This window comes from Rattus norvegicus, chromosome 13 (genome assembly GCF_036323735.1).
Source record: "Rattus norvegicus strain BN/NHsdMcwi chromosome 13, GRCr8, whole genome shotgun sequence".
Classification (NCBI taxonomy): domain Eukaryota; kingdom Metazoa; phylum Chordata; class Mammalia; order Rodentia; family Muridae; genus Rattus; species Rattus norvegicus.
This window is the reverse complement of record NC_086031.1, coordinates 79709370-79736546: the sequence shown is the minus strand read 5'-3', so window position 1 is coordinate 79736546 and position 27177 is coordinate 79709370. Positions and strand designations below refer to the sequence as shown.

The 27177-nt window shown below is 42.7% G+C and overlaps 3 long non-coding RNA genes across 6 annotated transcripts in view; 2 read left to right on the top strand and 1 right to left on the bottom strand.

Moving 5' to 3' along the window:
- LOC108352565 (uncharacterized) overlaps positions 1–11580 on the bottom strand; it is a 28903-nt gene extending 17323 nt beyond the window's left edge. The window contains exons 1-2 of the long non-coding RNA XR_001840891.3: positions 11479–11580; positions 2808–2903 (exon numbers count right to left, since the gene is read on the bottom strand). This is a non-coding gene — a long non-coding RNA (uncharacterized LOC108352565). The remainder of the gene's footprint in view (positions 1–2807; positions 2904–11478) is intronic.
- LOC102546371 (uncharacterized) overlaps positions 1–27177 on the top strand; it is an 81897-nt gene that overhangs the window by 17348 nt on the left and 37372 nt on the right. The window lies entirely within an intron of this gene.
- Positions 342–27177, top strand: part of LOC134481525 (uncharacterized) — a 39467-nt gene continuing 12631 nt past the window's right edge. The window contains exons 1-3 of one of the 2 annotated variants that reach the window (XR_010057090.1): positions 342–11501; positions 15717–15808; positions 24168–24345. This is a non-coding gene — a long non-coding RNA (uncharacterized LOC134481525). Of the gene's footprint in view, positions 11502–15716; positions 15809–21089; positions 22809–24167; positions 24346–27177 lie in introns of those variants that run through there. The other variant, XR_010057089.1, reaches the window with a different exon arrangement.

Genomic DNA, 27177 nt, shown 5'->3' with positions numbered 1-27177 from the left:
CACAGCCAGAATACAGCAAATATAGAGGCGAATGCCAGCAGCAAACCACTGAACTGAGAATAGGTCCCCTATTGAAGGAATCAGAGAAAGAACTGGAAGAGCTTGAAGGGGCTCGAGACCCCAAAAGTACAACAATGCCAAGCAACCAGAGCTTCCAGGGACTAAGCCACTACCTAAAGACTATACATGGACTGACCCTGGACTCTGACCTCATAGGTAGCAATGAATATCCTAGTAAGAGCACCAGTGGAAGGGGAAGCCCTGGGTCCTGCTAAGACTGAACCCCCAGTGAACTAGTCTATGGGGGGAGGGCGGCAATGGGGGGAGGGTTGGGAGGGGAACACCCATAAGGAAGGGGAGGGGGGAGGGGGATGTTTGCCCGGAAACCGGGAAAGGGAATAACACTCGAAATGTATATAAGAAATACTCAAGTTAATAAAAAAAAAAGTGTTTAATTTGGAAAAAAAAAAGAATATGGGTGTTAGTATATTGAAAGTCTGTAAGTTTAGCTAGCAAAATTAACTCAGAACAACAATAAAACCAAGAACAATATCCATTAATGCTAAGAAGAAAGATCTATCTATCTATCTATCTATCTATCTATCTATCTATCTATCTATCTATCTATCTATCTCTAGCATCCATGTCATCTCTCTATCATCTATCTATCATCTGTGTCATCTATCTATCTTACAACAAAATCTTTATAATGTTAATGAAATTGAAATGCATCTACTATGATTAAAAATACCCTGTTGCTATACATACTTCTCTCTTTCTTTCTCTCTGTCTCCGTCTCCGTCTCTGTATCTCTCTCTGTCTCTGTCTCTGTCTCTGTCTCTCTCTCTCTCTCTCTCTCTCTGTGTGTGTGTGTGTGTGTGTGTGTGTGTGTGTGTGTGTGTTTTGCTTCTTTTAATCATCCAATAATGGCAGTTGGTTTCAGTGGTTATGGTCTACTTTGGAGCACTCGGTCTTATATGGGATTTCTTTAGCAAACCCTCAAGGCTCAGGGATCGATGCAGAAGGGGAGGTGGAAAGAATGTCCTAGCAGAGGTGGTAGATGACTCCAAAGTCATAGTATCTTCCAGACTCAGCAGGATTGATGAACATATGGACTCAGATACTCTGGCAGTACACGTTGGGCCTGCACAGGTTCAAATCAGACATAATGCCAGCATTGAGAGGGGGAAATGGATACAACATTAATCTAGCCAAGAATCTATTTGCAATTGATACTGTCTTAGTTAGGGTCTTATTGACAGGTTCAGAGGTTCAGTCCATTATCATCAAGGTGGGAACATGGCAGCATCGCAGCATCTAGACAGACATGATGCAGAAGGAGCTGAGTTCTACATCTTCACCCGAAGGAAGCCAGGAACAGACTGAGCATCCTCAGCTCAGCTAATAGGAGCAGCTAGTAGGAGGGTCTCCAGGTCCACCCTCACAGTGACACACTTCCTCCAAGGCCACACCTTCTAATAGTGCCACTCCTTGGGCCAAACATATGCAAACCATACAGATACCTTCTGGGGAAAGGAACAATAATTTTCCCCAATGGAGAGTCATTGTATATCAACCAAATTCCAGGGCAAGCCCCAAGCCCAGGAGTAGTTGGCCAGCACATGGAGTGTGTGTGTGTGTGTGAGTGTGTGTGTGTGTGTGTGTGTGCACGCGCGTGCTCGCGCGTGCTCGCGCGTGCTCTCTCTCTCTTTCTCTTACTGTTTTCTTCTGTTTTTTTTCCTTTTGTTATTGTTTGTCTGTTTTGATTTCATTGTTGGTGGGTTTATTTTTTTGAGAAAGAGAACATGAAGTTTGTAGGTAGGGAGGTGGGGAGGAGTTGAGAGGAGGGGGAGGGATATGATCAAAATACTGTGTGTAAAAAAACCTTTTAATAAAAATTAAAAAAGATAAAAGAATACACAGAGGTGATAGTCTCCTCTGCCTTTGAATGTGCCATTTGGAACTACTGTGGAGTCAACCACATGGAGAACTAACCTGAAGGCAAAATGAGTCACCTCTGAAATGGCAGAACAGACACAGAGAGAATAACCTAGATTCTTAGTTCTGGCGTTGACTAGTAAGTCAGTTGACTGCAGTCAGCCTGCCCCTAGCTTCTTCTTTGTAGTAACAAACTATCTTTTTATTGCAGCATTAGAGAGGTATAATTGGTAAATAAATTTCCCATGCATTTAAGGTGCATGATTTTGTATTTTGTAATACATATATACACTGTGAACTGATCATGGAGACCAAGCTAATTAACATTCATTACCCACACTATTATCTATTCCCTTTGGTTAAGATCATTGGTTCTACCACAGACCTTAGCACAGCTCGACGATACAGTACAATATTGTTAACCACTCTATGTTTATCAAGGTACGTTTATATGCATTAAAATATAACCACCTGGGCTAAATGGAGCACATCTACCATTCCAACACCTAAGAGGTTGAAGCAGAAAAATTACGAGTTCATGGTCAGGTTACCAGTGGCTTAAAGGCCAGTGTGTGCTCCATAGGTAGCCTCTGTCTCCAACTAGATAGGTTAAATAAATAAATAAATTATGTAGAATTCTGAAGAGTTTTGACAAGTGTAGTTGAGTTGTTTACTTGTTATGCATTGCAGAAGCAGATCCCTGATTAAATTATTCATTTTATTCAGAAAACACTTATTGTGCATTAACTATGCCAGCCAGGTTCTATGCAGGATTTAAAATGAGACAGGCATGGCCCTATGCCTCAGGGAAATGCTCATTTATTTTGTAAGGAATGTAGAAATGAAGGATGCTTCCATAAGAACATTACCTTGAAAAACGTGACAGAACTTTTGTTTCTTCATTTTTTTCTCTCTTCCAATAAGCATCTGTTAAAAGCTTCTTCTGTGTCTGTCTCTGATGATATCTAGATATATGAAACCACAAAATGCTCACATGAAGGCAGGAGTTTACATTAAAACTTAGGCTAAAATAAAATCTATTCTAGTCAGAGTTCCTATATATCTTTTTATCAGTACATTGGTCGCAGCCAAGATAGACTTGCACTTTGTAGTAGAGTCTCATTTATCAGACCCCTGAGGGAGTTAATCAATGTCTGGTTTTCTCCTCTTTGTGATCCCAGAATAATTAGAGTCTAATCTTGTTATAGGAAGGGCTCAGTATAAGCATTTCTTGAATAAACTAAATATCCGTAATATAAATGAGGCAGCTTTAGTGAGCCTTGAAGATTGCAGCACGTTCTCCCTTAAAGTGTAGATTCCCTGGCTAATATAATATGATTAAGCAAACATCAAAGGCACAGATATTCGTGGAAATGAACTTAAATCGGAAAGTTGTTGTTCACAACTATTTCTTACTCTGGCCCTCTCAGCCATTATTTAAAATGAATCAGATATCCTCTCTCTCTCTCTCTCTCTCTCTCTCTCTCTCTCTCTCTCTCATTTGTAGAGGAGAATAAAAAAAGAAGAGAAAAAGAGGAAAGGAAAGGAACAGAAATGAGGAAAGGAGTCATCGCTAGCATTTGATGAAGAGACATTGTTTTCTATCTTACTGATGTTTGGCCAAATGATAATGATATCCCATTGACCTTCATCTAGAGGTCATGTGCCATGTTGTCTGAATCTAGCCTTGTCAAATACCTATATAAGTCTCCATAACAGCCCAGTCTAACAACTATTCTGGTAGCTATAATCTACCACCATGCTATGGCTTAGCGACTGGTATTTGGGAACTTCTGAAGTTGCTAGGATATGAATGATATGGTTGGTTTTCCATAACGGTCTTGTTAAATCTGTAATGTTCTCAAACACAAACTCCAAGAACTAGTAATGCAGACACCACACCTCTTCTTAAATGGGATGCACAGCACGACAGCCAGTCATTTCTTTATGGGCATTTGAAGGGGAACAAAGAGACGTTCTTCAATTGCACCGGCAGTGACCTGAAGCCTTGTCCTTACACTAGCTCTGAACGGTTAGAGTCTTTGTGTTGTCACCTAGGTGCAGGGGCCAGTGGAGGCCTTCAGATAAAGTTGGAATCATGAGGCCCAAGTTCCCAGACTTTATCATCCAACCACGGTGGGTTTGAGACCTAAACTTAGATCCTCTGCAAGGGCAATAGATCAGCACACACTTTTAACTGCTGAGACAATTTTCCAGTTCCATAATGTCCAACATTTTTACTTTTAAGGTTGCTAGGGAGAACCCAATTCAAATACCAGATCTTCTGCCACCTTATCCTCCATCTTGGTAAGAGGCTTAGGAGACTAAGAGTTGGAAGAGTCGCCTGGGTTGTAGAATAAGCCGTCTGTCTTTCCCACTCAAGGGAAGGGCGATTATTCAATAGGTATTAAGTTGTGAGTCCTAGATACACTCACCCAAAAAGATGCCTGAGCATTGTAAATACCAAGAACTTCTGCAAGCCATTCCTGGTTATCTATTTAATTAGAATGGTTAGCCATTCTAATTATCTATCAGGCTCTCTGAACTGTAGTAACAGTTCACTGTTATGCTGTGCAGTAGCCAGCATAAGGGGAGCAGAACTAGGAGAAGCAGTGTGTGGGATAGTCTGCCAAAGAAGGGTATGAAGATGCGGCCTTAAAACCTTTCAGTCCAGAAAACATGGTACTGAGCACTCACTGTGGCAAAAGAGACGAGACTGGGAACCCAAGGAAGATGAACTGTGGAGGGAAATGGGTGTGCCCAAAGGAAGGCTGCGACATAAAGGTGGAGGTCAGATTAGCAGAGTCCTTTTATAAGAGATAATACTCAGAGAGCCACTCAGGAGCAAGGCTGGTCAGTGTGGCTGGTAGGTGGGAATCTGTGCTTGAAGCTATCAAGCACCACAGTGCATCCTGCATACAACGGACCAGTCCAACATAGCCACATGTGTGCAGCAACCTCTTCCAGATGGATACTAAGGATAGATATGTGGCTAATGATGATGGATGGATGGATGGATGGATGGATGGATGGATGGATGGACAGACAGATGGATAGATAGGGAAACATTTTGTACATGGGTGAAATGGATTTTTAGGACGTTGAAGCTTGTGAGATCCCACAATCTGTCATCTGTAAGCTAGTAAAGCAGTCACGAGTCAACACCAGTCTAATGGTCTGAGAACCAGAGCACCTCTGCTGCCAGGCCCTGAGCCAGCACCAGGAAGACTAATGTTGAAAGGTAGGACAGGGTGTATTCTCAAGGAGGTGTGTGTGCTGGAGGAGGAAGGAGAGCGGAGGGGTGTGGGTGTGGGTGTGGGTGTGGGTGTGGGTTTGGGTGTGGGAATGAGACTCTGAGGGTGATACCAAGATGAGTCATACTCCCACCTTTGGATTCTATCTGATCCTCGGTGCATTAGATGGTGACATCCACCTCACAATGGCAAGGGTGATCATTACTTTGCTGATTCAAATATGAATGTCTTTCAGCCTTGCTCTCAAACAGGCACACTTAGAAATGTTGCTTTACCAACTCTGCCTGGACATCCTTTAACTCAAGCAAATGAACACATTAAACTGACCCTCCTAAGAATCCCAATCAATTAACCTCTCCTCAAGGCTAAAGGTCTAGAATAGTGTCAATAAGACCATACCAGCTGACTTTAACTGGGCAAGACCGGGAAGCAAAAGGGTAGGAAGAAAGATCAAGGGTCACCATCCCTCCTTGTCCAGACAAGCTGTGTCTGATCGTGGGCTTAAAAAAATGCATGCATGCCTAATATTCAGTACTGCTGCTGCAATGTACTGGTCATGTTCTGAATGTAGGGTCATGTCCTGAAGCACACTCTTCCAATGCTAGGATGGCCTCTTTGTCACGTTCCTGGGAGACCTTTAGAACCAAGGAGCTTAGGTGGCCCAACTTCAAGGGAGGGGAGCATGAACTCTGGTTCCTGACTAAAACAAAGACTCATGGAGGTGAGAAGAGGGGAGGATGGAAGGAAAATCAACAAAGCAGCCAGAGGCATGGCCTCTCTGTGGGAACACCCCAAACAGATCTATCAGAATCAAGTGCCTTGTGGAGCCTTGCTACAGAAGATTCTGTTATCAGAGAACATAGATGATCCCTGTTCCGGATGTAGATTAAAGTCTAGTCAACAGAGATAATTTAATTGGATGGCAATGGTAGTTTTATAATAAAAGTCATGTAAAGCTTTAAAGCTATCATTTACAAGACTGACCTGGAAGCTGTTTGTTTTGCCTTTGTGAAGCCTTGAGTTCTCCCACTTCTGCTGCTGTGATAGCTCCAGGGTTCTGCACTGGCCCCTCTTGTCTTTTACTTGCATTTACCTAACAGAATGATCCTGGGATCCACACACATGTACAGTCCTTAATCACCTTCAGATCCTTCCTGGAAGGAGCCAATGTGATGTGGTGGTCCTTCTTGGAGAGCTGCACTGGATGAAGTAGCCTATGCTTGTGCAGTGCTTAGTAGCTGGAGTTAGAAGAGACAGACAGATAGACCAATGGAACAGAATTGAAGACCCAGAAATGAACCCACACACCTATGGGCATTTGATTTTTGACAAAGGAGCCAAAACCATCCAATGGAAAAAAGATAGCATTTTCAGCAAATGGTGCTGGTTCAACTGGAGGTCAACATGTAGAAGAATGCAGATCGATCCATGCTTATCACCCTGTACAAAGCTTAAGTCCAAGTGGATCAAGGACCTCCACATCAAACCAGATACACTCAAACTAATAGAAGAAAAACAAGGGCAGCATCTCGAATACATGGGCACTGGAAAAAATTTCCTGAACAAAACACCAATGGCTTATGCTCTAAGATCAAGAATCGACAAATGGGATCTTATAAAACTGCAAAGCTTCTGTAAGGCAAAGGACACTGTGGTTAGGACAAAACGGCAACCAACAGATTGGGAAAAGATCTTTACCAATCCTACAACAGATAGAGGCCTTATATCCAAAATATAAAAAGAACTCAAGAAGTTAGACCGCAGGGAGACAAATAACCCTATTAAAAAATGGGGTTCAGAACTAAACAAAGAATTCACAGCTGAGGAATGCCGAATGGCTGAGAAACACCTAAAGAAATGTTCAACATCTTTAGTCATAAGGGAAATACAAATCAAAACAACCCTGAGATTGTGGGTATATGCCCAAAAGATGCCCCAACATATAAAAAAGACACGTGCTCCACTATGTTCATAGCAGCCTTATTTATAATAGCCAGAAGCTGGAAAGAACCCAGATGCCCTTCAACAGAGGAATGGATACAGAAAATGGATACACAATGGAATATTACTCAGCTATCAAAAACAATGCCTTTATGAAATTCATAGACAAATGGTTGGAACTGGAAAATATCATCCTGAGTGAGGTAACCCAATCACAGAAAAACACACATGGTATGCACTCATTGATAAGTGGCTATTAGCCCAAATGCTTGAATTACCCTAGATGCATAGAACACATGAAACTCAAGACGGATGATCAAAATGTGAATGCTTCACTCCTTCTTTAAAAGGGGAACAAGAATACCCTTGGCAGGGAATAGAGAGGCCAAGATTAAAACAGACACAGAAGGAACACCCATTCAGAGCCTGCCCCACATGTGGCCCATACATATACAGCCACCCAATTAGACAAGATGGATGAAGCAAAGAAGTGCAGGCCGACAGGAGCCGGATGTAGATCTCTCCTGAGAGACACAGCCAGAATACAGCAAATACAGAGGCGAATGCCAGCAGCAAACCACTGAACTGAGAATAGGACCCCCGTTGAAGGAATCAGAGAAAGAACTGGAAGAGCTCGAAGGGGCTTGAGACCACTTATGAACAACAATGTGAAGCAACCAGAGCTTCCAGGGACTAAGCCACTACCTAAAGACTATACATGGACTGACCCTGGACTCTGACCTCATAGGTAGCAATGAATATCCTAGTAAGATCACCAGTGGAAGGGGAAGCCCTTGGTCCTGCTAAGACTGAACCCCCAGTGAACGTGATTGTTGGGGGGAGGGTGGCAATGGGGGGAGAATGGGGAGGGGAACACCCATAAAGAAGGGGAGGGGGAGGGATTAGGGGCATGTTTGCCCGGAAACCGGGAAAGGGAATAACACTCGAAATGTATATAAGAAATACTCAAGTTAATAAAAAAAAAAAGGAAAAAAAAAGAAGGAATCTCTGTGAGCAAAGATCTGTGTGCCTTTGTATACAGCAGTCTTCTCTGCATCTAGAACATTTCTAGGTACAAAGCAGGTGCTCAGTACATAACCTGACACTGAATGAGGGCACTTGATGTGATGGTTCGAATGAGAATGGCCCCAATAGGCTCACAGGTTTGAAGCTTGGTTCCCAGTTAGTGGAACTATTGGGGGAGGATTAAGAGGTGTGGCCTTGTTGGAGGAGGTGTGTCACTGGGGTTGGGATTTTAGGCTTCAAAAACCTAAGCCCCCTCACCCCCCATGGATCAGGGTTTAAAGTTCTCAAGACCACCATGATAATCATGAACTAACACATGAAAACTATAAACGACCCCCCTAATTAAATGTCTTTTCTTAAATATGAGAGTTGCCTTGGTCATGGTGTCTCTTCACAGCAATAAAAACAATAACTAAGATACTTGGTTTGCAGAAAGGGTTGCCTCTTGCATTTCTTCTTTAGAGTTAAGCTGCTTCCTGTTTTATTTGGGACTGAATCAAAGCAGGTCAGGGCCATCTACACATACCTTTCCTTTTTCCTGCACATATTTTTCATCTTGTCCCCGAAGCCTAGAGAACATCCTTAAGGTGGTTGACATGCGTATTTGCCTGTTTCTCACTCTGTCTGTGGAGCACTCCCGTAAGGCTCCTCCTGCACTATCACTCGCAGCCACCCGAGCTTCAACAGCACCAGGTTCACGTCACCTCGGATCACATTACTCAGCCAGTGAGTTACACTGTGTTCTTGGTTTTAGGCCTTCACATAAGATAGTCTTCCTTCCTCCCCCCCCCCCCAGTAGCTTTATTCTCTTGATACCAGTTAGATCTTCAACCTTCAGATTAGATGCAACTTTCATTGATTTTCTCATCTAGATAAGGTACCCTTATTATAAGTTCCCATAATGCTCCACGCATCCCCTTCATGTCTTTTAAGCACATGAGTTTGTCTTTGTCCTTCTGATGTTTTGTAGAATTCTTGAAAGGCAGGACTGACTCTGTCTTTGTCTCTTTGTCTCTCTGTCTCTCTGTCTCTCTCTCTGTCTCTCTCTCTCTCCCTCTCTCTCTCTCTCTCTCGCTCTCGCTCTCGCTCTCTCACTGTTTTATTCAGCATGCTATCCCCGTAGCCAATAAATGCTCACAAAGATATATGTAAACAAACATCACACAAAGAACATACAGAAGCAAGCGCTATACCGGGTTGTACAGATCTGGTTTCCAGACTAATGGTCTTAGGTCAAGGAATCTACCTTCTTAGATAAAAAAATCTTAGAGCCTTAATTTTTGTTATTCAGAAGCCTTTCTGTTAAGGTCAATTTGGACACAGCATGAGACATGATTCTAAGAGTGACTCTTTCATAAACAATCTTAATCAGTTTAATGATTCCCATTACAGAGATGTACAATCCATATCAGAGGTGGGGCATTGGCCAGATCTGATCCAGGATAGGGTACCAAGGATGATAGGACCCACGACATGAGGCACAGATAGTGGGAGCAGAGAGTATGATGACCTGGCATTGAGCATGGGGACCCACACCATGTGTAATAGAAGCAGGACCCAGGCAGTGGTATGTTCACTCTGGATAACTATTATTGTAGACAGTAGCTGATTCTCAGAGAAAGACTAATCCTCAGGGCCTGTATTTCAGAATGTCGGTCCCATTGAAGAAAATAATACCCCAACCCTACTAATACTTGAACTTCTCCTGAACATTGCAAACACATCCACAGAAAGAAGAAAGACAACTTGAACAAAAAAAAAATGGAAAACAAAACAAACCAAAATACCCAAAAAGGCTCAACCAATAAACAAACTCTAGATGTCCAGGTACCAGAGCAGAAAGAAGGACATGAAAAACCGAGACACAATTCCTCTGAGGTTACCAATCCCTCACAATGCCCCTAGAAGAATGACTTAGAAAACTTCTAGACAAAAACTTCAGAAGAGTAATTTTAAACATGCCCCAGCAACTCAAAAAAGACATAAGTACACTCCAAGAAAACAAAACCACTAGAGACTAATGATTTCGTTATAAAATGTGATTAATTATTAATAAGGTTGAACACCAAAATAAGCTGCCCTCATTTATCCATTTAGAACAGGTAGTAGTCAACAAGTGGCTGATAACGTTTCCTTCACCGTACTTTAATGGAACTATACTCTCTGCCTCCAAATTTGTGATAACCAATTAGTGTAAGATAGTAGTATAATTAGTACCTGGGAAGGAGAAAAATATTAGAAGTGTATACAGAGAAGTTGTGTGAACATAGGAAACCATGCCAGATAAAGGGAAGAAACAATGGATTTGCCTTTCGGAGCCATGTGTGAATGGATTTGTAGAGGAGTTTTTGAAGGATCTAGAACTACACCATACTTCGTTTCCTCTCTCGGTTTTAGATACTGATACAATGCCCTGGCTGCTTTGTTTTGGAGATAATCTCTTCTATGCCTGGAGCCATTTCTAGGACAATGTGACTCAGTGAACGCTGGATTACCTCTGACTTGATGGTACCTGTGAATCACCCATTGAAAGTTGGAAATGTTTAATGATTAGATTTTAGAGATCATAGAAGGTGAGAAAACAGTCTAAGTTAGATGATAGACACTTAATATTGATCGGTGTTTAGTTACCACCAGTAACTGGACTCTGGGACAATTCTATTTCTCTGCTGTTGTTTCCCTATTGTAAGAAACAGTTTGTTCTTATGACTGAGGGGGAGTTAGTGTCTCACACTGAGGTCCCTCTAGGGTTACTGGGTAAGCTGGTCACCATTACCACTGTTTTCATTTGGTTTTGCCTGTGTAGAATTAAGGTGTTGTTATCACCCCTTGGGCTGACAGTATTTCTTTATGCGTTAGGTTTTATTTTCATATTCTTTCATTGGTTCCTTTAACATTGGTAACTCGTAACCATTTTAAAGATGAAGGAAACTAAATTAACTCTCAGCTCTATAAAGAAACTTCCCACAGTTTTACATAACGGAATTTTGACAGCAAAGATGTAAAAGAAATTGATACAGTTTGGAGTCAATGAGTGCCAGCTGGCTGATGGGCTGGTTGTTCCTGTGTTTTCCTGTTGTCAACTAACACAACATATTGGCCTCTATCTGAGAGACACAGAGTTTGGCTAATTCCATGTAGTTGACAGCAATGCAGCCATACTAGATACTTTAGTGTTCGATGACTGCGATACCGGACAGAAACAGTTTACAGGATTAAACCATTTTTATCAGTTTGCAGTTTCAGAGTTCAGTCCATCATAGAGAATTCATGACTACTCAGTTCAGGGCAGCAGGAGAGTGTGGCGGAGGCTGTTTACATTACGGTTGACCATGAAGCCAGGTATGAAAGTGGAAGTAGGTCCAGGAACGACTCTCCAAGTCCTTCTGCTTTCCAACTTCCGCCAGCCTAGATCCCACCCCTGAAAGCGGCACAGCCTCTTAGAACAGCGCCACCTGCTGTTTGATATTCCAAAGGTCCTCCAAGAATTTTCTTAATTCAACGGGAGGCTGTTGCTGAGCGGTACAATAACTTCCAAACGTGATCCTATGAGGAGACTTTCGGGTTTGAACACAAAAGTAGAAAAGCTAAGTTGCAACCACTCTTCGTTTGTAAGATGTCCCCTATGTTGTGTCTCTGGAAATGAATCTGCCCTCTAGGACTTTCGGTGTTTTATGGCAAGTTGAGCCATGGTGGGAAAGAGCTGAAGATAGTTTCATAAGAAACAGCCTGGGTAGCTTCTGTGGGAGAGAATATGTGAGGTGACGACGCTGAAGTGCTTCATCCCAGTGAGCACACGTTCCCCTCCTCTTTCCTCTCTAGCATCTAGCACCTGCTTTTCTCAGGGAGTCTGCCACTAGGATTTGTCTTCTACCTTGCCCACTGACTAATTGTTCTCATCTAGTGTCCAGTACATGTGGGAGAAGAAAGGTTTCCACACACTCACACCCTGGGACAACTCTGAAGGACTGTGTAACTCTCAAGTTTTAGTAAAGTTAAGTAAATGCCCGGATTCAGGACACTACATCATCATTAGTGAGGATGTGCTGCAAATTGCCTTTGAGGGCAGCTTGGTGTTTGTTCATGGGTTCCTTCCTATTTTACACTCAGATGAGGTTGGCTTAGGTAGACCAAATCCTGTCCTTGAAAAAGAATGTTATTTTAATAGCTCATCTGATGTCACCTTATATGGCGACTTGCTGGTTTTCAATTCTATTAAGTACATATACAGTGAGAAATTAATCAGGAGAAGCAATCGAGTTGCTTTTGGAAGAATGAGCACAGGAGATCAAAGAAAAAGAGTTCTGTCAACGAGAAGCTAATTGTATTACTCTGGAGAAGCCTCCAGCTGAATTAAGAGAATCCTTGGAGAACATTTGGAACATTAGATCTGGTATAAAAAAAAAGTGTAACTTTCCAAGTAATGTGAATGCTTTTCCCACTTCTCAAATTTAGGCAGTTTGTGCTTGAATATATCTCTGGTATATTTCCATAGGTAAGTATGAGACTATAAATGTTGAATTTAAAAGTTAGAAGCCAGTCTTTACTGGGTAAAGTGGGAAAAAAAATCACTTGAAAAACAGTATCTTTAGAGATAAACCTTTTATATACAGGAAACTATTAATTTTTGTAGTCAAACTGTACATGATAAAATTCAGTTTAAGAGAGCTTCAGTGTTATGTCTAAGGTCACCATGTAAGAAGTAGCCAGTCAGGGCTTAAAGCTAGTCTAACTCTAGATCCCTCTGACCTGGTTGTACTCTTGATTCTGTGCAGTCCTAATGATCAGGGTAAAAAGAACCCTAGCCTTTCAGCCTTATACAGGATAGACTGTCTCCAAGTCAGAAGCAGTTTTTCGCTGAATTATGATATGCAAATGATGCTGCAGAGAAAGGGAACTGGCATTTAGGTTACTAGCATGAACCATTTTTCTTGATTAAAATTTTATAGTGTTCAACGTTGCCCCATAGATCTTTAAGAAGGCTTTCAAAGATTTATTGACAACTAAATATGGAAGAATTATAAAAGGATAGAGAGGCCTTTGGAATTGGATCTTATCCTCAAATCATTTACTATTCATCATTTTTATCCATCCAATCATTCTCTGTTCCATCAACAAATATTGTTCCGAGTACCTACCAGAACTGTTAGAGTCATTATACATCAACAAATGGGTCCAGTTCTTCCTTCATATATATATTACAGAGAGTTGGGATGAATGAGGATATAAAGAAGTGTTTCTGTTGGTTAGATCAGAATAGACTCATCTGTAGTGGTGGTAGAAATGAGGGTTCATCTACCATGACAGGGTAATCTCAAGAAGAAAGAACCATAATAGGTAAGACTTGAAGAGATGCAAAGCTTAGGAATTCAAAGGATTGCAAAGTGGTCATTGTGAGCAGAAAGGCTTGTGAAGAGATGGATGGCGGTGGGAAACGAAGTGGGAGATGACAGTTGAGACAAGGTCACTGGAAAACCAGGAGCTGGGGCTGTTCTGATTTTAGTGGTGTGCCATGTGTTTTAGGATTATAAGCAACAGAATTTGGTTGTTGCTTCAAAGGGACTGCAGTGGAAAGAATGTCCCATTGGACAACAAAGACTAGAGAAAGGAAATCTACTTTTAGGAGAGCATGCAAATGGTAAGGGTGAGAGATGAAAAGAGCTTGGACTGGAGCAGGAGCTGACACGCTATGGCCCAGAGAGCAAATATTGGATTTTCACAGAAATTTTTCTGAGATTTGGATTAGATATTTGGTAATGTACAAAGTGATTAGATTGAGAAAAGTATGTCCTTTGTCCAAGAAGCAAGCATGGCTGATGGATTGGAAGTTGGATGAGAAGAGGAGAGTGAAAAAGAAAAAATGAGGATAGTTACATTCTGCTTGAACAACTGGCTAAGTATTGACGCCATTGACTGAGGCAGGAAAGGCAGAGAGATCAGTAGTTGAGGTGGGACATTTGAAATGCCACTTCAAACAATTTTCAATAAGCCTGTAAAAGAAGTTGCACATTTAAATTCTAATGAACTTTTAGCTGGTCAATTAGTAATAACAGTTGCTGAGTTAAACATTTCATTGACAACTTAAAGTAGGAAAGATTTGTTTTGACTCACACTGCCAGAGTTTTCAGCCCATGGTTCACTTGCTCTATGTCTATGAGCCTGGGGGGAGGCAGACTATGGGGGTAGACACTGCAAGTGGCTAGGCAGGCTGTTCCTGTGAGGTAGCCAGGCTGTGAAGAGGGCACTGCTAGGAAGGAGCCAGGCATATCCCTGGGGACATACTTAACTGCAAGCAGGCCCTACCTCCTAAGAGTTCATTCACTGTGCACTCATTGATGGATTAGCCAGTTCTCATGATTCAACTCTGTCTCAGTGATGGGATCTACTAGCTGGGGACCAAGCCTTCAACATTTGAGTCCCTTGGTATGGACAAGTCACATCGAGCCATAGTAACCATGAACACAGTGAACCTTAGTAGCATACACTACTGCCTTCCTCACAGCAATACCTACATCTGCGTGTGCCGAAGCTTGAGCAAAGAAGATTGTGCGACCTTGACGTGAGAACCCTACATTATTAGTGCTTCTGTCATCAGAGTCCCTGCTGAGCTCCATTCCCTAAGCACCTGTGTGGAGCATGCGTTGGATCCCTTAGCTTTTCCACTGAGACGCTTTGGAAAGAACTATTTCACTTCAGATGATGGTGGCCTACAAATGTGAATTTGTTTTCACCTCCCACGGAGCCCTTCGTCCCAGTCGACAATTCTTTCATGTGTCTTAGATGAATGCTACTGGGACAGATAATGCAGTCAAGTCAAGCCTTCACAACTTTTTGAGTATTTATATCTCTGTTTGAGCACCCAGATCTTCCTTTCCCCAGGTGGCTTCAGTCCTAACTTCAGGGTGCACCATGGTCCTCAGACAAAGGCCCTTCCGAGGACACAGTCACTGCCTGAGCAAGAGGCCTCAGCTGCTGAACTTGTGCATTGGAGTCCCTCCCCAAAGCACACAGTTTGCTCATTCTATTCCAGTTTCCCACTAAACTTACCAGGTTCTACTTCTTATGCTTCTTTGGGACCTTGATCCATCACCTTTAATGGAATCTCAATTCACAGTAGGACCAGAAAGGAAAAAAGAAGAAAGGAAGATGGCCATGGGTGTGGCTCAGTGGTAGAGCATTTGTCTAGTATGTGCAAGGGTCTGAATTCCAATTCCTAGTATCACAAAAACAAATGACATGACATGCCCCCCACAGGAAGAAAAAGTCTGTCTCCACTCAGCCTTTCATCTCTCTTTCTTTGCTTTCCTTTCCAGTCAAGCTGGTTCTAATGGTCATTCATGGTTTCTCCCTATTTTTCTTCATTCCCCCAGTCTATCCTCAATCTTTGGAAAAATCACTTTCTGGGAGCAGATATTCCTGGCTCACCAGAAGGTTTATTGCATTTATTAGCCTCTTTTAATGCTGACATTTTATTGGAATCATTGTCCTCCTCATATCATAAAGAAATGAGCTTAATATGAAAAAAAAATAACATAAGTTGCTCCTTGTCTCCCCTAGAACACAGAAGAACAAAATTCAAACTGGAAACACATTTCACTCTCCTGACACAGAAGGCCGCCCACCAGGAAACAGGGCCATTTGCTGACTTGGTAAACCAGACGCTTTGTAATTTGAACATATGCTTTCATTGGATTTCTATAATATGACATAGGTTGTTAATTTATTTATTTTCCTATAGCAAGCTATGTTTCCCCTATACTACCTAGGGGAAGAATTTTTATCTTCTGATATGGATTGAATGTAACTGTGCCCACAGAGGCATGTGCTTGAACATGTCATCTCTAATTGGTAGTACTGCTTAGGAAAGTTGTGGGAACTTTAGGGGGCGAGTCTCATTGGAAGAGGTGGGTCATTGGAAATAGACCTTGAGGATTTTATAGCTTGGACTCACTTTCTGTCCACTTCCTAACTCCAGATGCAATGCAGCCTAATTGCCCACATCCCTGCTGCTACACTTCTGCCGGGATGGGCCGTATTCTCTTGAAGTGTAAGCCCAAGTAAACCCTTCCTTTCTTAAGTTGCTTCTTGTCATGTATTCAGATGTAGCATCGAACATCATGAATACAAAGGCCTAGCCAGGCCCAGTGACACAAGCTTACAATCTCAGAGACAGTGGATTGAGGCGGGAAGATGTCAAGCACAGGAAGCCTAGGCTATTTGGTCAGACCTTGTCTCAAAAAGAAAGGTACATAGTGGCCCAAGAGTGTCACTTTTTGGTTAAGCACTTGCCTGCTATGCATGAGGCTCCAGTATCAATCTCTAGTGCCACAAAATAACCAAAAACAAGGCTGTCTTAATGGTTCTATGAGGTGAGGTTCTTGAGAATAGTGATTGTCAGCCTTCCCAATATTGTGACCCTTTAACGCGGCTTCTCATGCTGTTGTGACCCCCAACCATGAAATTTTGTTGCCATTTCATAACTATAAATTTGCTACCCGTATGAATCATAATGCAATTTTTTCTGGAGATAGAGGTTTTCCAAAGGTTTTCAACCCACAGGTTGAGAACCACTGCTCTGGAGGAACAGACTCTAAGGGATGAATGGATACTCCAAAGAGGGTCGATTAGATTGGGTCACATAGATGACCTGGGTTATCCAACAGTGTTTGTCGAGATGCTGGAGGGGTTGAGAAACTGATAGCTACACAACCCATGAAGGTGGATGCCTCCACAGTTCAAATCTGGAGCTGAAGGTCTGGAGGATCTGAAAAGCCGTTTGAGAAGTTAATTTCAGAAGACTGAAGAACCTGGGCTCTGACGTTAGCAAAGAATGACAACAATATGCTACTACCAGGGTAGATGCGTGCACTAGCAAGGAGTAAAGAACAACAGGCAAAAGCTGTACTGGTTTTCTTCAACCTCTTTGTATTTGTGCTGCCATGGAGGGTGCTGCCTGTTCTTGGGGGTACATCTTCCCCTCCTCTGTCAATGCTTCTAGGAAGTGCTTCATCGTCCCACACAGAGGGGTACTCCTACGTGATCCAAGATCCAGTCAAACTGACCGCCAAGATAAACAGTCACTATAGCGGTGCTTCATGGTATAGTAATTAAAGCTTTTATTTAATACTACTGAACACTCTTCCACCATAACTGATCCATACCTGTGAAGTCATCAGGTGGTTCTGCTGAGGAGCAGCAGATAGATCTGCATCTATGAAGTTTAGAACACAGCTTAGAGATGCCTGCAGGGCAGAATACACTATGTTAGTGTACGTGCTCCAGTCATAGATATGGAGACATCCAGACCCCATCCCTCTTCTGCTTTTTGGACCTGAAGGATACCGTCAGACATGTAGATGTTTCCATGTGTCCAGATATCCTGCTCCCAAAATCGTGAGTTGTCTAGATTCAGGATCCTAGATGGCAGAGTAGGGGAGAGCTTAGTGGCTTCCGTTTCTGTAGGCAAGGAAGTTGGATCTATAGGCAAGGAAGTTGAATCAGAAGTGTTACATAAGCCTCCAAAGTCTGTTTTAATAGAGTGGGACTTAAACCAGATCCCCTGACAGCAAATGCAGTGCGTTTCAGTCTTTTGAGAGTCACAAGACGTAACTAGATCCTGTGCATGGAATTGAGTCCTGCCTAGAGGGAGACAGGGCAATCTGGGAGCTGGGAAATCCAGTCCCCTCATTTTTATGCACCAGGTTACAAAGGAGCCAACCTAACGATTTCTTATTTCCTCAGACTCCCCTGGGGATAGGAAGCTCCTAATTCTCAGAGGTGCCTCTTTGATCTGAGCCGGTTAACGGAATGCATCCCATTATCCGTGTGACTCAGCAAACTGACCGGCGCTCTTCTTTTCGCTGGCAGACGAGTCGGTGCCTTGATGAAGGTTACCTGATATGGGCGTGCACGCTGAGCCCGGGAACAGCAGAGCTTAACTCTGAGCCACATTCGTCATTTTCGTCAATTAATTAGGCTCCCAGCTTAAAAGGGCCATCAATCTCTCTAGGTTTGGCCTGCCAGATTCCAGAGTCTTTCTTCGGTTAAAAAAATCTGCTGCCGTGCCATACCGGCAAAACCGAAGCCGAGAAAAGACGAGATCCAAGGAGCTTGCTTCTTCTGCATTCTTAACTGCAGAGCCCACTGCTTTGAGCTGACTCATGCTTCCGGCTAGAGGTGTGGATGCCAGCTCAGTGCCCTAGGAGCCCTGCTCTGCTCCCATGAAATTAGAGTCCTGGAAGCTGCCAAACCTTTACACCAGCGGGCTGAGAATAGCTAGAATGAAGTTTCTAATATACCCATCTTATAGCTTCTCCTGGCCTCACATCTGCTATCAGCCCTTTAGCATCTAATACAAACGCAATCGCTCTAAACATAGAGAGAACACTGCAAAGATAAAGACAGAGTATTTTTTCCCCCTGTGCAAAACATATGTGCAATGCCCTTGGTGTCCAGAAGAGGGCATCGGACGCCCCCTAGGACTAGCGTTACAGACTGTTGTAAGCCGTCTTGTGTATGCTGGGAATTGAACTCTGATCCTCTGGAAGAGCAGTCCGTGCTCCTCACTGATGAACCAGCTCGCCAACCCAGCAAAGATGCTTGGTGTTTGGTGTCTCCTTATGATGAGCTATGAGGGGTAGTTCATTCAGAAACTCTGGATGAATCTGCTGCTTGTCCCGTTTGTCCCGTTCAGTTTCTGGGGGCTGCTGGTCTTCCCTGGATTGTGGCTGCATCACCCAGATCAAGATGGGCAGTTTCCAATCTGCATCATTGTATGTCATCATCTGTCTTGTGTCTGTGTGTACAACCCTTCTTCGTCTCTCCCTTTTAAGGCTGCGTATGGTTGTATTTTGGAGTCTCCTCAGATAACCTGGTGTTACTACCTACCTCAAGATCCCCTCCTCCGTCTCTTTCCCTCCCCCCCCCCTTACTCCTTCCCACTTCCTTCCAATCTTTCTGTCTTCTTTGCCCTTTGTAGCATTTCATAGAGTCCAGGGGTGAGGCTACAGCATCTTTTGGAAATAGTATTTTTCAATGTGGAACCAACTTTCTATTCTGAATCCTTATCTCTGCTTCCTCAATGTCCCACGTGTCACTCCTGTGGATGCAGACATTCATATTTGGACTCCCGGGTAGACACTGAAAGGAAGCAGTCGCCTGGCTACTGAGCTACACTGCTCAGTCCCCTCGCTCGCAGGTGCAGCCATGTATCTAGTGAAAGTTGGAAAGAGGTGTTTTCTGCTGTTGGAAAGTCTCCCCCACCTAAAGGAACTCTTATGTATTAGTCACGCTCTCTTTAATGGTCCACTTTCTGGATGGTGGCTCCCAGCAAAGCCTCAAAAACCATCTTGAAGTTGGCAGAGGCTTCATTAGCATCAGTTCCTAACTGAGGGTTTTAAGTAGGTGTGTAACCAATTCTCCTGGCATTTGGGTTTCATATGTTGTAGAAATGAATTTATATTGTGTTAAACCACTGACAGTTTGGAGTTTATCCATTATCAGCATTTGCCAATCATGTTCAACACCATTACTGCCAATTAATTTTCCTCACTGTTAATCCGTGGATAAAATAGCTGCAGAAGGGACTTGAGAGAGGGCACAGTGGGTAAAGCGCCTGCTGTCCAAGCATGAGGACCCAAGTTCAAATCCCCAGCACCTATGTAAATGCATGGGTATGTGTACCTGCACACACATGCACACATCCACATAAATATACATATGCGTGCGCGCGCGCGCGCACACACACACACACACACACACACACACACACACACACACACACATACATACATACCCCGACTGACAAGATATAGTGATTGACATTCTGCCATCTCCTAGGTCTACTCTGTTGCTGAAGCATTCTGTGGAACTTTTCTTAGTTTGTTATGAACCTTTCATTTCTAGTATTTTAGACTGATTTGTCTTTCATTTTCTATTTTGTGCTTGTCGGGGGATGCAGTGTGTGCCGTGGCTTTAGGGGAGGTGTCAGAGGACAGTGCAGGACTCAGTTCTTCTCCCTACTGTGTAATTTCAGAGGTTGAAGCCAGGGTCGTCGTGCTTGGCAGCAGGTGTCTTGTCGTACTGAGTCATCCTGCCAGCTCTCTGTACTGAATCTCATTTTCAAGTCTTGTATTGAATTTATTTCATTCAGCTGTTGGTTCATAATCTTTTTGAATCCATTTGGGAGTTTAAAAGTATCCTCTGATTTCTTTGAACACATTTTCTTTAATTTTAAAGAAATTTTTATGTATAGGTGAATGCATATTTGTGTGTGTGTATGTGTGTGCATGTGTGTGGTGTGTATGCTTGTGTGGCATATGCTTGTGTGATACATGTGTGTGTGTGTGAGTATGGTGTGTTTGTGGTGTGTGTGTGGTATGTGCATGTATGCATGTGTGTGGATTGTGGTGTGTGCTGTGTGGTATGGTGCATGAGGTATGTGTCTGTGTGGTATGTGTGTGTATATGTTTGGCATGTGTGTGTATGACGTGTTTATGCCTGTGTGTGTGTGTGTATGTGTGTGTGTGTGTGTGTGTGCGAGATGTGTGCATGATGTGTGTGCTGTGTGTTTGTGTGATATGCATGGTATATGTATGAGTGGAGTGTGGTGTGTGTTTATGTGGTGTTTATTATGGGTGCTGTGTGAGCGTGTGGTGTATGGTGTGTGGTATGGTGTATGTGTGTGTGTGTGTGTGATGTGTGCATGATGTGTGTGCTGTGTGTTTGTGTGATATGCATGGTATATGTATGAGTGGAGTGTGGTGTGTGTTTATGTGGTGTTTATTATGGGTGCTGTGTGAGCGTGTGGTGTATGGTGTGTGGTATGGTATATGTGTGTGTGGTGTATATGGTGGTATGGTGTGTGTGTGTATAGATTGGAATTTAGTCATCTGGACATTGATTAGATTGTTTTCTGATTACCATTATTCTTTCATATATATACATGTATACACATATATAATACATATATACATATATATATATATATATATATATATATTTGCGATCTTTAAGGAAAGGCTTTAGAAGTGTTGAGTTAGAGTTATGACTTCTTTCCTTTGGGCTGGGTTATGGCGTAGGAGCTGGGCCTTCAGCACACTCCCAGGCACCAGTTTCCAGCTCTACCTTAATAGCAGAGCACTGCAGGGATGAACGCGATCCACAAGTCAGCCCTTTCTGGACGTCTAGTCAGCATCAATGCAAAGGTTCCCCTGACACAGATAGATTGAGGTCGCAGGGGAACACTGACAGTACTGTGCACACTAAGATCTGAGTTACAGATGGTATGAGTGGAAAAGCAAAAAGCAGGACTACTGGTTAGTACTCGGGTGACAGGAAAAAACAGAGGAGAAAAATAGAAAGGTCAAAGGGCAGAGATGAGGCAGCTGTGGTGCAAGCCAGAATGAAGAGAGACGGGGGTAAAGAAATACTGTCAAGAGGCCCTAAAACAACACGGGTTCTCAGGAGACCAAGGCAGGGAGACGGCAAAAGCCAGACCAGACTGTTTTCTTTGGGAAAGTGTATCAGAAGGGAAATGAAAAGATTAGAAGAGAAAGGGGGAAATAGAATGAGAACACAGCAGGCCAGGCTGTCTTACTAAGATTACCGAGCATCAGATAGGGAGGTCTTAGTTGGCCTGCGTGGAGGGCGGAGTCTGAACGTGCTCTACACCCGGGTACTGGTTTTCTCTTTCTCTTTATTCCTTTGCTGGGCTACTGATGCTAGTCGCAGCCCTGGGCAATCTTTGGCAGCTCACGGGAAGAAGCTGTCGTCCCTTCTGCCTGGCGGTAACCTTTCACTGGCTCTGGCTGCAAACATGGCTCATGCTCCTGGGTATTCCTTCCCAACAGTGGGCACGTGTTTAGAGCGCATGTCTGTGTACCTCAGCGGGCTGTGGCTCAAGTCACTCTTCCATTGACTCGATGCTTCAGACTCAGTTTCTTCCCTACTGTCTACATTGACTCTTTTTCAGGCCAGCTTTCAATGTAGCCCTATGATACTTGCTTTGAGTCCAGGGAGGGTCCAGAGTCACCAAACTGACAACCCCCTTCTCCTCTGCCAGTGTCGCTGCCTGTCGTGCTCGGTCTCCCCTCTGCTCCTGAAAGTCCACTGAGGACTTCTTGAGGCTGTGACCTATGGTTCTCATACTGTCTGCTGTCCCAGACCCTCTGGCTCTCCAGATAGCATCGATCCCTCCATCACGGACGCTGGAATTTCTCTAGTTTGTTCTGCAAACATCCTATTTCACTCTGATGTAATTTTGTTGGTCGAGTATCTGGTTGATTGAGCTGTTTTTTATTCCTCCCTTGTACATATCAACAGTTGGTTGACTTACTCTGCAGCACATGAGGGTTCCTTCCTGGATCGAGTTCACTCTTTTCATTTACTATGGAAACTGTACTGTGCCTTTGGGGTTGAGTCTGTCTTTCCTCTTCCTCCGAGTGCTGTATTGCTTCTGTTGCGCTGTCTTGGTGGTCATGAGTTGCCTTAGTTTATGCGTGCCTGGAATGGCCCCATCTCTTCACAGTACAGCTTGGCTAGAAACAGCAATCTTGGTTGGCCGTTGGTCTTCAGGCCTTGTTTACCGGTTCTCACTCTCCTTGCTTTTCTGACTGTTGAGGAGAGACGCTATTCTGACGCACCTGCCTTGTGAGCTAGCATGTTTACGTACTGCTTTTATTTGTTGATCTTTGAGTTGAAATTTATTTAAATTACCCCTAAACATATTAAAAAACCCCAGCTCATCCTCATTGCAAACAAGAGATAGGTACCATAACTACAACGGGATATCACTTCTTGTCTGTCAGAGGCAAATGGCGTGACAAGAAGACTCTGTCACGCTGCTTTTGTGATAATGCAAAATACCTGCACGGAGTGGGCTCATCAATGGCTGGCAATATTATGCACACAAATGCCCTTTGCCTCAGCAACTGTGCCTCTAAAAAAATAGTTTCCAAGCATAGGTTGGCAAACGGACTCTGAACTGTGCTTTACCTGTGTACAGGTACCTTTGGCAGGCAGTGCAATGAGCTACATCAATATATTGATTGTGGTTACGTAATAGTGAAAGAGAAAATGTGCAAATGTTTGTCAGTGGGGCTTGGTTGAATAAACTGTGGCACAAAAACGTGACATGTGTCCGTTAATCAATAAAGAATGGGGTTGGACTGATGGCTCAGCAGGACCAAGATTTGATTCCCAGCATCCATAAAAGCAGCTCATTACTATTGGTAACTCCAGTTCCAGGTCTATTTAATGCCCTTTTTTTTCTGGCTTCCATGGGCACAGAGCATGGGTAGAGTATGCCAGATAATGAACTTGTAAATAGTTAAGGTCTTTGGGGACTCAGTGCATTGTTACTTGGTGTGTTGTTTTAGTCAACTGGCAAGGCAGAGCATGTGTTAGAGCAAAGCCATTCACCTCATGGGAATAACAAGAAGAGGCCAGGACCTCACACTCCCCTCTAATGGCAAATCCTTTATGACCTGAAGTCCTCTAATGAGGCTCCACCTCTGGAAGGTTCCACACATCACTGGAATAGACCCAAAGTCTTCAGTGCATGGACCTTTGGGGGCACTTATCCAAGGTGCCGTGCTGTGCTCTATTCCTAAATCTGCCTGTTATTTTAATAGGTAGGAAAAAAATCAACCGCTTAGTTTTGGGGGTCACTTAAGGAGAGTCACTGTTTCCATTAAAACATGAAATCAGTAGAATGGCACTTCATAAGGACAAGGCCGGATGTATTTTTAGATGAACTAACACAGTCCCACAAGATCACCTGCAGCAAGCCTACGAGTAGAAAGAGAATCGGAGAAGCACTTCTCTCTTGGGCCATGAAGTTCTAAAGGTTCTTAGCTATTACAACCCCTATCATCGCTAAGTATTTTATGCCCCTGTAGAGGAATAACTTTTATTTTTCTTTTTGGTTTGCATGCTCACACAATGGTCTGTGATATCAACGTGATTGTTTAGAGATCAAGTGAACTGCTCACAACTTATTTATTCCAGGAACTTCAGGCTTCCATTTCCCCAATCCTTGTTCTGATAGAGAGGGCGCTAGCTTCAGGAACAGTCACTGCTACAGATACATCGCAAATCACAGCAGAAAGTCGGGCTCGCCACATCCCCGTCTCTAAAGCTGATACCACCTTTATGACAATACAAAGATGCATGTGTGCCCTGTCAGGTAATGCCCTCTGTGATGCCATAGCAAGTAAGCACTTAGGAGATGCCTGGATTTCCTAGCCTCCAAAACCACAAGCCAAGTGAACTTTTATTTTTAAACTACTATTTTGCCTCAGACATTTTGTTATAGTAACAGAAAGTGGGCCAAAGGAATATATCCACGAATTGTGCCCTCTAATTTGTGGGTGGTTTTCATGACCTAATTCAGGACTAATGACTATTCTCCTTTGATACATTTGAGAGAGCATTGTTTCTGGTGAGCAATAGCAGGTGTTTTACAAGAATAAAGTGACCCAGACTTTGCAAGGATATAAGATAGTCAACAGGTTTGAAGGGGAGGGTTTGGCGTTTTCCTGTCTTTGTCAATGTCCCTACTGTGCTCATGCTATCATAACAGAAAGCACAAGGTGTAAGTTTTATCTTCAGAAAAGCGATGTTGGCAACAATGAGATTAAGGTACCCTAAGCACCATTTAAGAATGTAAGATTATAGTATTCGCTAACGGAAGGCCTGGACATAGAATGAAGTAATTGAGATAATGGTTTCTTAAAAAAAGTTAAATATCAGGAGAAAACAAAACAGGGAATCAGGTGCCACTCGGTCAGTTGATTGGTGGTTGGTCTCACTTAGGTGTGCCAGACAGTGAGTGTAGAAGGATGAGTGGTCAAGGAAGGTCACCCCTGCCGTAAGAGGCCCAGGAGCTTGTAAAAACGACAAACAAACAAAACCCAGACCCATCAGATGTTCCTGCTTCCGCTACACAAAGGAAAGTGAAGCTAAAAGGAAACACACAGATATAAAACTATAAAATTATAAAAGTCAGTTTTATAATTCAGATGTGTCCTTTTGTTTACTTTGTTTACCAAGCTGAGGTGGTATTTCGTTTTCCTAGTCTTTGCTCCTCTCCACAGACTGTGATGTCACAATTCTCTTCTCCCTTGTGGACATGTTGATGTTAATACTTGTCTTTGGTTGCTAAAGCCATTTTTTCTTTCCTAAGAAGGAAGGCTCACTCAGTCACTCTACAACTTCACAATCTTATATAATTTCCATGCTAGGAGCAATGTAAGTGAGGATTTATGATAATGAAATGTGGAGAAATGGTTCAAATGTTTTGAGGTGTCAGAGAAATTATTTACCCCCTCCCATCCTTGCAGGCTCTGTGTATGACATGGAGATTAACTCACTTTCTTAGTAAGAATTTGGCAAAAGCACATTTCAAATTTTCTAATAAGAAATGAGTAACTGACAACCATTATCTCAAAAAATATTGCTTATAGGACCTGATTTTTTTCGTACACCATTTTTCAGGGAAACACATATCTTGCTGGCTAAGAGACCATCTAGAGGCTTTGAAAATAGCCTTATAACTTAAGACTTTCAAGACCTTTGACCATTCTGAGCTTAGATTTGTGGTGTAGTCATGAAGCAGTAGTGTTGAAAGTGTAAATTACTGGCAAAAGTTGAAATAACCCCTGACTCATCTCTCAAGGCCACAGCCTGGTAACAGTGGAGAACTTGGGCCTGTGGCAAGCTGCTGAAGTTGGCCAGCTGCCAGACAGCGAGGTGACTGTCTGGATGAGTTGACAGCTACTTTCCCAAGGCTTTCAGCTCTGCAGTCCCCTGTCCTGAATGATGGTTATTAATAGCCCCAATTTCTGGAGCTTCTGAGTAATTCACCTCAAAGAAACTTCTCAAAGGAAAGCATGAGGCCATAAGGTGGTGCTTGCCAGTGGAAGGGTTGGACACGTGAGCTTGAACAAAACTGCTTCAAAATTGTACACCAAAAGTGATGTGCACTCTCATTACATTTCTGAATAATGAATTGTCACTTTCTAAAAATGAGAAATAGCATCCCATGGGGTATCTTGGTCCAAAATGTTTACAAATCTTCTCTCCTTATGTGTAAGGAACTTACTTTAGCAACAAGGCTAGCAACCTGATTAATTGTTCTTACATGTATAGTACCCTTGTCTTTTATAGTCCTTTTTATTTTTCAAATGGAGACAGAAGAGAAAGGGATGATGATGATGATGATGACAACGACGACGATGGTGGCAGTGGTGGTGGTGGTGATGATGATGAACTTCTATCAGAAGAAAAGGGCATGAAGAGCTTTGAGTCCCCTTCCTTAACTGTCTTTCATGTACAATGAATTCTCCTTTACTGTAGGCTGAATTTTAAATGTGATTCACCCTCTTTATTAGAGGCTGATGGGTTGATGGTCATGTCTGATAGTTAGAGGAGAAGTGAATTATACACAGTATAGCAAGAGCCAACCTGATTGTTTTCTAAGCAAATTGTTTATAAGCAAATTCAAAAACTAACAGCAAAAGTAGATAAAAATAAAACACAGATTAAATGTATTCCCTAGCTTCTTTTTGGTTCTTTTGGTAAAATCTCATGGATAGTAAAGCTATTTTTGAAAAATTTAAATTAATTACCTATACTAACAAGGTAACTATATATATATGTATATATATATATATATATATATATATATATATATGGTCAGGTGAATAAAAATTACTTCACCTGATAAACATTATACATGTATTATGTCTTTATGATTCTACAGATGATATATTGAAACAAGCATCAGCGATGAGTTTTCCAAAGATTTGGAAAAGGGGAAATAAAATTGTCATGAGTCATAACCTAAATCTCACAGATAAAATATGCAGCGTCATTTTCCTATTTAGGATAGAATGGTTTTCCTGTAGCGATAGGCAAGCCCAACTTCTCCAGGGTTTAAATGTCAGACTTGGATTTTGCTTATGGCATGTGACGTTCACGAATTTAGGGGATGCCACTGTTCCACATGGTTTCCACT